The sequence below is a fragment of the Oncorhynchus clarkii genome, chromosome 15 (assembly GCF_045791955.1).
Source record: "Oncorhynchus clarkii lewisi isolate Uvic-CL-2024 chromosome 15, UVic_Ocla_1.0, whole genome shotgun sequence".
Classification (NCBI taxonomy): Eukaryota; Metazoa; Chordata; class Actinopteri; order Salmoniformes; family Salmonidae; genus Oncorhynchus; species Oncorhynchus clarkii.
Window position 1 is genome coordinate 39,899,025 of NC_092161.1, and position 12,263 is coordinate 39,911,287.

Below are 12,263 nucleotides of genomic sequence, written 5' to 3' on the forward strand. Positions count from 1 at the left end.
GACCACCCCATTATAGCGGATTATAAATCCATATATTATCACTTAATGGTGTGTTAGATCTTTTTATGAAATTAAAGTTTTGAACTTCTATTTACTATTTATGGCCTGTAAGCCTCATTGACCTGAGCTCATGCAACTCATTTTTGAGTATACCAGAGCAGCGAGAAAAGCATCTTCATTGTCAGTTTCCTGACCTCTCTCCACCTGTCATGATCAAAGATATAAATCAAGAGCCTCACATACACTATATCGTTTGGTGCCACAGAACGAATTGTCACAAAAAAAATATTAATATACCAGAGCTGTGAGAAAAGTTCTACATATTATTGAAACAATGTTGCAATTGTTTGTGAGAATGCCAAATGGTATTGGGGAAAGGTTCCCGTGGGGGATGCCATGGAAGCCAAAAAGGGGAGTGAGGTTTGTGTGGGGGTCTGGGAGAGGAAGTGTGTCCATCTGATTAATGGGCTTGTGCATGAACTAAATTTTATACACTAACTGTAGTCTCACCCATTCATGTCTAATGACAGGTCATTTTTGACCGGGAACACAACAGGTATACAAAAGTTAACTTCTTTGGGACTGGGAGGCAGTATTGAGTAGCTTGGCTGAATAAGGTGCCCAGAGTAAACTTCCTGCTGCTCAGGCCCAGTTGCTAATATATGCATATTATTAGTAGATTTGGATAGAAAAAACTGAAGTTTCTAAAACTGTTTGAATGATGTCTGTGAGTATAACAGAACTCATATGGCAGGCACACAGGCACACACTTTCAGTTCTGCCCACAAATGTCCTATATGATTGAGGTCAGGGCTTTGTGATGGCCACTCCAATAACTTGACTTTGTCCTTACACCATTTTGCCACAACTTTGGAAGTATGCTTGGGGTCATTGTAAATTTGGAAGACCCATCTTCAATATATCCACATAATTTTCCTCTCTCATCATGCCATCTATTTTGTGAAGTGCACCAGTCCCTCCTGCAGCAAAGCACCACCACGCTTCAAGGTTGGGATGGTGTCCTTCGGCTTGCAAGCCTCCCCCTTTTTGCACTTTTCGCACCAAAGCACGTTCATCTCTAGGAGACAGAACGCATCTCCTTCTTGAGCGGTATGACGACTGCGGGGTCCCATGGTGTTTATACTTGCATACTATTGTTTGTACAGATGAACGTGGTACCTTCAGGCGTTTGGAAATTGCTCCCAAGGATGAACCAGACTTGTGGAGGTCTACAATTGTTTTTCTGTGGTCTTGGCGGACTTCTTTTGTTTTTCCCATGATGTCAAGCAAAGAGGCACTGAGTTTGAAGGTAGGCCTTGAAATACATCCACAGGTACACCTCCAATTGACTCAAGTGATGTCAATTAGTCTATCAGAAGCTTCCAAAGCCATTACATCATTTTCTGGAATATTCCAAGCTGTTTAAAGGCACAGTCAACTTAGTGTATGTAAACTTCTGACCCACTGAAATTGTGATAGTGAATTATAAGTGAAATAATCTGTCTGTAAACAATTGTTGGAAAAATTACTTGTGTCATGCACAATGTAGATGTCCTAAATGACTTGGCAAAACTATAGTTTGTTATTAACAAGAAATTTGTGTAGTGGATGAAAAACGAGTTAATGACTCCCAACCCAAGTGTACGTAAACTTCCTACTTCAACTGTGATAAAATATATATATAATATATGTATATATATTTTTTTCTATTATTAATCCATACACCACACACCCCTCCCTCCCTCCCTCCCTTTCGGGGGACACATTGTCACGCCCTGGTCTTAGTATTTTGTGTTTTCTATATTATTTTGGTCAGGCCAGGGTGTGACATGGGTTTATTATCTGGTGTGTTTTGTCTTGTTTTTTTTTTGTAGGTATTGGGATTGTGATATAGTAGGGTTATCTAGAATAGTCTATGGCTGTCTGGAGTGGTTCTCAATCAGAGGCAGGTATTTATCGTTGTCTCTGATTGGGAACCATATTTAGGCAGCCATGTTCTTTGAGTGTTTCGTGGGTGATTGTTCCTGTCTCTGTGTTTGTTTGCACCAGATAGGCTGTTTAGGTCTTCAGGTTACGTTTCTTGTTTTGTATTGTTCGTGTTTATTTGTTTATTAAACATGTATCAAAATTACCACGCTGCATTTTGGTCCTCCTCTCCTTCGACGGAAGAAAACCGTAACAGAATCACCCACCACAACAGGACCAAGCAGCGTGGTGACAGGCAGCGGCAGCAGGAGCAACAAAGTCTGGATTATACGACTTGGGAGGAAATAGACAGGTGGGCGGTCGACCCAGGGAGAGTGCCGGAGCCCACCTGGGATTCGCTGGAGCAGTGCGAAGAGGGTTATAGGAGAATGGAGTTGGAGAGACGAACACGGCGGCGTGGAAGGAAGCCCGAGAGTCAGCCCCAAAAAGTTATTGGAGGAGGCACAGGGAGAGTGTGGCAGAGTCAGGAGTCAGACCTGAGCCAACTCCCCCTGTTTATCGTAAAGAGCCAAGGAGGAAACCAGAGCCAGAGCCGGTGTTGGAGGTGAGCGAAGCAGAGACTGTGAAGGAGTTAATGGGGAAATTGGAGGAGAGAGTTATGAGGGAGTTGCTGTGTTGGTGCATGAGGTATGGAATTCATCCGACGGAGCGTGTCGGGGATTTGATGGCACCTGGGTCAGCGCTCCATACTCGTCCTGAGGTGCGTGTTAGTCGGCTGGTGAAGAGTGTGCCAGCCTCACGCATCAGGCCTCCTGTGCACCTCCCTAACTTGCACGTCCTGTGCCAGCCCTGCTCTCAAGATCTCCAGTACGCCTTCACGGTCCGGTCCATCCTGTGCCACCTCCACACACCAGCCCTCCGGTGGCAGCTCCCCGCACCAGGCTTCCTGTGCGTGTCCTCGGCCCAGTACCACCAGTGCCAGCACCACGCATCAGGCCTACAGTGCGCCTCGCCTGTCCAGCGCTGCCAGAGCCTTTCTCCTCTCCAGCGCTGCCGGAGTCTCCTGCCTGTTTAGCGCTGCCAGAGCCTTCCTCCTCTACAGCGCTGTCGGAGTCTCCCGCCTATTCAGCGCTGCCAGAGCTGTCAGTCTGCAAGGAGCAGCCAGAGCTGCCAGTCTGTAAGGAGCAGCCAGAGCCGCCAGTCTGTAAGGAGCAGCCAGAGCCGCCAGTCTGTAAGGAGCAGCCAGAGCCGCCAGTCTGTAAGGAGCAGCCAGAGGCGCCAGTCTGTAAGGAGCAGCCAGAGGCGCCAGTCTGTAAGGAGCAGCCAGAGCCGCCAGTCTGTAAGGAGCAGCCAGAGCCACCATTCAGCATGGAGCAGCCAGAGCCGCCAGTCAGCATGGAGCAGCCAGAGCCGCCAGTCAGCATGGAGCAGCCAGAGCCGCCAGTCAGCATGGTGCAGCCAGAGCCGCCAGTCAGCATGGTGCAGCCAGAGCCGCCAGTCAGCATGGTGCAGCCAGAGCCGCCAGTCAGCATGGTGCAGCCAGAGCCGCCAGTCAGCATGGTGCCGCCAGTCAGCATGGTGCAGCCAGAGCCGCCAGTCTGCCAGGATCCGCCAGTCAGCCAGGATCTTCCAGATCCGCCAGTCAGCCAGGATCCGCTATGCAGCCAGGATCCGCCAGTCAGCCAGGATCCACCAGTCAGCCAGGATCTGCCAGAGCCGCCAGTCAGCCAGGGTCTGCCAGAACCACCAGTCAGCCTGGATCTGCCAGTTCCATTAACCTGCCTGAGCTTCCTCTCAGTGCTGAGCTTCCTCTCAGTGCCGAGCTTCCTCTCAGTGCCGAGCTGCCCCTCAGTCCCTAGCTGCCCCTCAGTCCCTAGCTGTCCCTCAGTCCCTAGCTGCCCCTCAGTCCAGTGGGGCCCTTGGTGAGGGTTACTAGGCCAAGGTCGGCGGCGAGGGTCGCCAATCTAAGGACGCGATTCAAGGGGACTAAGACTTTATCGGAGTGGGGTCCACGTCCCGCGCCGGAGCCGCCACCGTGGACAGACGCCCACCCGGACCCTCCCCTATGGGTTTAGGTGTGCGGCCGGGAGTCCGCACCTTGGGGGGGGGGGGGGGGGGGGTTCTGTCACGCCCTGGTCTTAGTATTTTCTTTATTATTTTGGTCAGGCCAGGGTGTGACATGGGTTTATTATGTGATGTGTTTTGTCTTGTTTTTTTTTGTAGGTATTGGGATTGTGATATAGTAGGGTTATCTAGAATAGTCTATGGCTGTCTGGAGTGGTTCTCAATCAGAGGCAGGTGTTAATCTTTGTCTCTTATTGGGAACCATATTTAGGCAGCCATATTCTTTGAGTGTTTCGTGGGTGATTGTTCCTGTCTCTGTGTTTGTTTGCACCAGATAGGCTGTTTAGGTCTTCACGTCACGTTTCTTGTTTTGTATTGTTCGTGTTTATTTGTTTATTTAACATGTATCAAAATTACCACGCTGCATTTTGGTCCTCCTCTCCTTCGACGGAAGAAAACCGTAACACACATCTTGTTTTTCTGCTGCTTATACACTACTGTTCAAAAGTTTGATCACCTCAATTTCCTTGTTTGAAAGAAAAGCACCTTTTTTGTCCAATAAAATAACATGAAATTGATCAGATATACAGTGTAAACATTGTTAATGTTGTAAGTAACTACTGCAGCTGGAAACGGCTGTTTTTTTTATTGGTATATCTACATAGGCGTACAGAGGCCCATTATCATCAACCATTACTCCTGTGTTCCAATGGCACATTGTTTTAGCTAATCCAAATGTATAATTTTAAAAGGCTAATTGATCATTAGAAAACCCTTTTCCAATTATGTTAGCACAACTGAAAACTGTCGTGCTGATTAACCTGTTATGGCTGCAATCCCGAAACCGGGATCAATATGACAACTACCAGTGAAAACCACAGAAATCTCATGATTACAATTCCTAAAACATACATGTGTTTTATATAATTTAATTATTTATTTATTATTTTCGATGTTAATCCCACTAAAGTGTCCGATTTCAAATAGGCTATTCAGCGAAAGCACGATTATGTTAGGTCTCCACCAAACCACAATGAGCACAGCCATTTTCCTGCAAAATATAGCCTTCACAAAAACCAGAAATAAAGATAATTCAAAGTTAGTGATTAAATGTATCTTCAGATGACACTCATAGGACTTCATGTTACACAATACATGCATGTTTTGTTTGATAAAGTTCATATTTATATAAAAAAAATCTGAGTTTACATTGGCGCGTTAGATTCACTAGTTCCAAAAACATCAAGTGATTTTGCATAGCCACATCATTCAACAGAAATGCTCATCATAAATGTAGATTATAATATAGTAATACACATGGAATTATAGATATACCTCTCCTTAATGCAACCGTTGTGTCAGATTTCAAAAAAACTTTACAGAAAAAGAAATGCATGCAATAATCTGAGACGGCGCTCAATTTAAAAACACCACAGGCGCAAAGATGGCGTCAACATAAACAAGAACTGACATGATAAATATTCCCTTACCGTTGATGATCTACATCAGAAAGCGCTCCAGGAATCCCAGGTCCACAAGAAATGTTTGTTTTGTTCGAAAATGTCCATTATTTATGTCCTCTTTTGTTAGAGCGTTTGGTATATATATCCAAACGCTAATTCTGGTCAGCGTTATATCGGGCAAAAACTTCAAAAAGTGATATTACCGGTCGAAGAAACATTTCAAACTAAGTACAGAATCAATCATTAGGATGTTTTTAACATATAGCTTCAATAAAGTTCCAACCAGAGTATTCTTTCTCGTCTTCGTGAGCAATGGAACGCAAGTGACTACCATGAGGAAAAAGTGGGATCACAAAATGGCTGCTTGATGGACAGTTGATATATTCTGCTCTCATTCACTCCCACAACAACATAGAAGCCTCATTATAATGTATACTGATGGTTGACATCTAGTGGAACCCCTAGGCAGTGCAACATCATTCATATCTCAAGGGGATTTCATTGGGGACTCTGGTGAATACATACAAGCTCAGATTTCTGACTTCCTGTTTTGATTTCAACTCAGGGTTTTGCCTGCCAATATGAGTTCTGTTATACTCACAGACATCATTCAAACAGTTTTAGAAACTTCAGAGTGTTTTCTATCCAATTTAATAATAGTATGCAAATATTAGCAACTATGACTGAGGAGCAGGCCATTTGATATGGGCACCTTTTCATCCAAGCTACTCAATACTACTGCCCCTGCAGCCATAAAAAGTTAAAGAAGCAATAAAACTGGCCTTCTTTAGACTAGTTGAGAATCTGGAGCATCAGCATTTGTGGGTTCGATTACAGGCCCAGAAAAAAATTAGAAAAGGCCCAGAAAAAAATTACTTTCTTCTAAAACTTGTCAGTCTATTCTTGTTCGTTGAGGTCTGTTCAACGCTGGTCCGACCAATCTGATTCCACGCTCCAAGACTGCTTCCATCACGTGGACTGGGATATGTTTCGTATTGCGTCAAACAACAACATTGATGAATACGCTGATCAGAAACCGTGGATTGATGGCAGCATTTGCGTGAAACTGAAAGCGCGAACCACTGATTTTAATCAGGGCAAGGTGACCGGAAACATGACCGAATACAAACAGTGTAGCTATTCCCTCAGCAAGGCAATCAAACAAGCTAAGCGTCAGTATAGAGACAAAGTAGAATCGCAATTCAACGGCTCAGACACAAGAGGTATGTGGCAGGGTCTACAGTCAATCACGGATTACAAAAAGAAAACCAGCCCCGTCACGGACCAGGATGCCTTGCTCCCAGGCAGACTAAATCACTTTTTTGCCCGCTTTGAGGACAATACAGTGCCACTGACACGGCCCGCAACCAAAACATGCGGACTCTCCTTCACTGCAGCCGAGGTGAGTAAAACATTTAAACGTGTTAACCCTCGCAAGGCTGCAGGCCCAGACGGCATCCCCAGCCGCGCCCTCAGAGCATGCGCAGACCAGCTGGCTGGTGTGTTTACGGACATATTCAATCAATCCCTATCCCAGTCTGCTGTTCCCACATGCTTCAAGAGGGCCACCATTGTTCCTGTTCCCAAGAAAGCTAAGGTAACTGAGCTAAACGACTACTGCCCCGTAGCACTCACTTCCGTCATCATGAAGTGCTTTGAGAGACTAGTCAAGGACCATATCACCTCCACCCTACCTGACACCCTAGACCCACTCCAATTTGCTTACCGCCCAAATAGGTCCACAGACGATGCAATCTCAACCACACTGCACACTGCCCTAACCCATCTGGACAAGAGGAATACCTATGTGAGAATGCTGTTCATCGACTACAGCTCAGCATTTAACACCATAGTACCCTCCAAACTCGTCATCAAGCTCGAGACCCTGGGTCTCGACCCCGCCCTGTGCAACTGGGTACTGGACTTCCTGACGGGCCGCCCCCAGGTGGTGAGGGTAGGTAACAACATCTCCACCCCGCTGATCCTCAACACTGGGGCAACACAAGGGTGCGTTCTGAGCCCTCTCCTGTACTCCCTGTTCACCCACGACTGCGTGGCCACGCACGCCTCCAACTTAATCATCAAGTTTGCGGACGACACAACAGTGGTAGGCTTGATTACCAACAACGACGAGACGGCCTACAGGGAGGAGGTGAGGGCCCTCGGAGTGTGGTGTCAGGACAATAACCTCACACTCAACGTCAACAAAACTAAGGAGATGATTGTGGACTTCAGGAAACAGCAGAGGGAACACCCCCCTATCCATATCGATGGAACAGTAGTGGAGAAGGTAGTAAGTTTAAAGTTCCTCGGCGTACACATCACAGACAAACTGAATTGGTCCACCCACACAGACAGCATCGTGAAGGCTGAAGAAATTCGGCTTGTCACCAAAAGCACTCACAAACTTCTACAGATGCACAATCGAGAGCATCCTGTCGGGCTGTATCACCGCCTGGTACGGCAACTGCTCCGCCCACAACCGTAAGGCTCTCCAGAGGGTAGTGAGGTCTGCACAACGCATCACCGGGGGCAAACTACCTGCCCTCCAGGACACCTACACCACCCGATGTCACAGGAAGGCCATAAAGATCATCAAGGACAACAACCACCTGAGCCACTGCCTGTTCACCCCGCTATCGTCCAGAAGGCGAGGTCAGTACAGGTGCATCAAAGTTGGGACCGAGAGACTGAAAAACAGCTTCTATCTCAAGGCCATCAGGCTGTTAAACAGCCACCACTAACATTGAGTGGCTGCTGCCAACACACTGACTCCAGCCACTTTAATAATGGGAATTGATGGGAATTTATGTAAAATATATCACTAGCCACTTTAAACAATGCTACTTAATATAATGTTTACATACCCTACATTATTTATCTCATATGTATACGTATATACTGTACTCTATATCATCTACTGCATCTTTATGTAATACATGTATCACTAGCCACTTTAAACTATGCCACTTTGTTTACATACTCATCTCATATGTATATACTGTACTCGATACCATCTACTGCATCTTGCCTATGCCGCTCTGTACCATCACTCATTCATATATCTTTATGTACATATTCTTTATCCCCTTACACTTGTGTGTATAAGACAGTAGTTTTGGAATTTTTAGTTAGATTACTTGTTGGTTATTACTTCATTGTCGGAACTAGAAGCACAAGCATTTCGCTACACTCGCATTAACATCTGCTAACCATGTGTATGTGACAAATAAAATTTGATTTGATTTGATTTGATTTACTGTAGCTAGCTACACATCCATAGGCATACAGTTATTTGATTTGATTTGATTTGATTTGTTCTGATAAATGAAGGCTAGTCCATGTGAGAAATTGCCAAGAAGATCTTGTACAATGCTGTGTACTACTCCCTTCACAGAACAGCACAAACTGGCTCTAACCAGAATAGAAAGAGGAGTGAGAGGCCCTGGTGCACAACTGAGCAAGAGGACAAGTACATTAATGTCTAGTTTGAGAAACAAGTCCTCAAATGGCAGCTTCATTAAATAGTACCCCGCAAAACATCAGTCTCAACAGTGAAGTGGCAACTCCGGGATGCTTCTTAAATCAGCACTACAGTTTTCAGCTGTGCTAACAATTGCGAAAGGGTTTTCTAATGATCAATAAGCCTTTTAAAATGATAAACAAGGATTAACTAACACAACGTGCCATTGTAACACAGGAATGAGGGTTGCTGAAAAGGGGTCTTTGTATGCTCATGTAGATATTCCATTAAAAAATCTGCTGTTTCCAGCTACAATAGTCATTTACAACCTTAACAATGCCTACACTGTATTTCTGATCAATTTGATGTTAATTTAATGGATACATTTTTTTTTTGCTTTTCTTTAAAAAACAAGGACATTTCTAAGTGACCCCAAACTTTTGAACAGTAGTATATATATATATATATATGACACACACACATACATACACACACACACACTTTGCATACATGGTAATTTATATAAAGCAATCACATGATAATACATTACCTAACATAAGCTCTTTAATCACACCCCTCAGCAACTTTTAGCCCATCCCACCTAACAGAACAGAACCAAATCTCTTTTGGTTTCCATGTTCCAATATTTTTTACAATTTTGCTGTGATTTTTTACATACATTGAGCCTTTCTAATAAAATAATTTATATGTTTAAGGTAATGATTAAATGATTCCACCCTGAAAACGCATAACTGTGTAAAGAATTAGAATTATAAGACTGATTCTATAATGTGTGTGCATAGGACAAGTTAAGACTTTACTATTTAGCAATGTAAGTGAGACATTTAAGGAAAATAAGAATTGTTAACAGACAGCTTGTGACAGACAACTTGTGACCACCGTGAAACTGATAACAGGAAGGAGGTCTCCCCACCCAGGGAGGGGAGAAACCGTTAGGCTTGCAGTAGATTATGTAACATGTTGTAGGATATGATAAGCGATGTATCTGTTGGAGAAAACTTGTAAACAGCATTGACAGTGTTAGAGAGGAGGAGCGGCATTTATATGACCAAATGTGAGGAATAAAAGGCTATGTGCAGTGTATAATTTTCAGATCTCTCTGAATAACGAAATTACTTTTGTAAGACTTCTGGGACTTTGTCAAATTCTTCTATTAACCAGGGCTTTACAACCTCTTGGGAATTAGTCAAAGCTATAGTGATTGTTGAGTTAATATCATTGGAACTAGAAATTCTCTTGACCCTTTCTAATCATACAGTATCCACAGATTGTGATCTAAGGATGATGTTCTCTTTGTTGCCTCTCTAATTAATGCCCTCCTTGCCTGGTCTGTGAGTTTTGGTGGGCGTCCAGCTCTTGTCAGGTTTGTTGTGGTGCCATATTCTTTCCAATTTTTTTTAAACAATGGATTTAATGGTGCTCCGTGGGATGTTCAAAGTCTCAGATATTTTTTTATAGTCTAACCCTGATCTGAACTTCTCCACAACTTTGTCCCTGACCTATTTGGAGAGCTCCTTGGTGTTCATGGTGCCGCTTGCTTGGAGGTGCCCCGTGCTTCGTGGTATTGCAGACTCTGGGGCCTTTCAGAACAGGTGTATATATACTGAGATCATGTGGCACTTAGATTTTATTTTATTTAACTAATTATGTGACTTCTGAAGGTAATTGGTTGAACCAGATCTTATTTAGGGGATTCATAGCAAATGGGGTTAATACATACCACACCACTTTTCCTTTTTTTTAATATTTTTTTTAAAACATGTTATTTTTTAAATTTCACGTCACCAATTTGGCCTATTTTTTGTATGTCCATTACATGAAATCCAAATAAAAATCCATTAAATTAGAGATTGTAATGCAACAAAATAGATGAAGGAAAAAGGAAACCGCACACTGCTCTTGATAGTATGTAATCATGTGACGACCTATCCATGCTATCTTGAACATGCAGGCTTTATAAGTCTGTGGAGAGCTTAACAATTGTTATAATAATGTGTGCAGAATCTCACTTGCACCATGTACTTTAATGTAGTCTCAACTGCAATCCAGGTAATTTGTTTTTTGCTGTTAGATGAAGCACAGTGATAACACATTAATCTGTTGTATAAATAAACAATCTGACATTGTATTCCCATTTGAACTTTAAATTGTTGAAAGTGCAAGTGATAGACATTTCGGTGACAACTAAACCAAAAATCAGACATTGTTTATCCATTGGAATTTGATTGTTTTTAGATGGTTGAAAGCATAGTGATAACACATTGAAAATTCTGAAAACATTTGGCTGTCTTTTTGAGTGGGTAGGTTGTAATCACATTGATGAATGTCTCAAACAAATATAACCCAATTATCCACTTTGAAATGGTGTAGACAGTGTAAAGGCCATTTAGCTGCTCTCTCGCTCTGTGTGTGTGTGCGTGTGTGCGTGTGTGTGTGTGTAAGTAATTGTCTTCTCTACATGGCACCTTGTCCTCTGGACATGCCTGCCACAGGTGTGTCATTAAAAACCTCTTATGCAAGGGGGCAGTATTTTCAAGTCCGGATGAAAAGCTTGCCCAAAGTAAACTGCCTGTTACTCAGGCCCAGAAGCTAGAATAAAAAGCCCAAACTGAAAAAAGCCCAAACTGGCTTTTTTTCTAAAGCCAAAACTGTTAAAATAATGTCTGTGAGTATAACAGAACTCATATGACAGGAAAAAACCTTAGAAATATCCAACCAGGAAGTGGGAAATCTGAGGCTTGTAGTTTTTCAAGTGATTGCCTATCCAATATCCAGTGTAAATGGGGTCAGATTGCACTTCCTAAGGCTTCCACTAGATGCCAACAGTCTTTAGAACGTTGTTTCAGGCTTCTATTGTGAAAGGGAAGCGAATAAAAGCTGTTTGAACCAGGGGTCTGGCTGAAAGCCTTTAGTCACGCGTGCGGCCGTGAGCACGAACTCTGTTCCCTTTCCTTTCCAATGACAAAGGAGTTGTCCGGTTGGAATATTATTGAAGATTTATGATAAAAACATCCTAAAGATTGATTATATACATCGTTTGACATGTTTCTACGAACTGTAATAGAACTTTTTGGACTTTTCGTCTGGACTTAGTGCCCGCGCCTTGTGCATTTGGATTACTGGACTAAACATGCGAACAAAAGGAGGTATTTGGATATAAATAATGGACTTTATCGAACAAAACAAACTGGGAATTGTGGAACTGGGATTCCTGGGAGTGCATTCTGATGAAGATCGTCAAAGGTAAGTGAATATTTATAATGCTATTTCTGACTTTTGTTGACTCCACAACATGGCAGGTGGCTGAGCACTGTACTCAGATTATC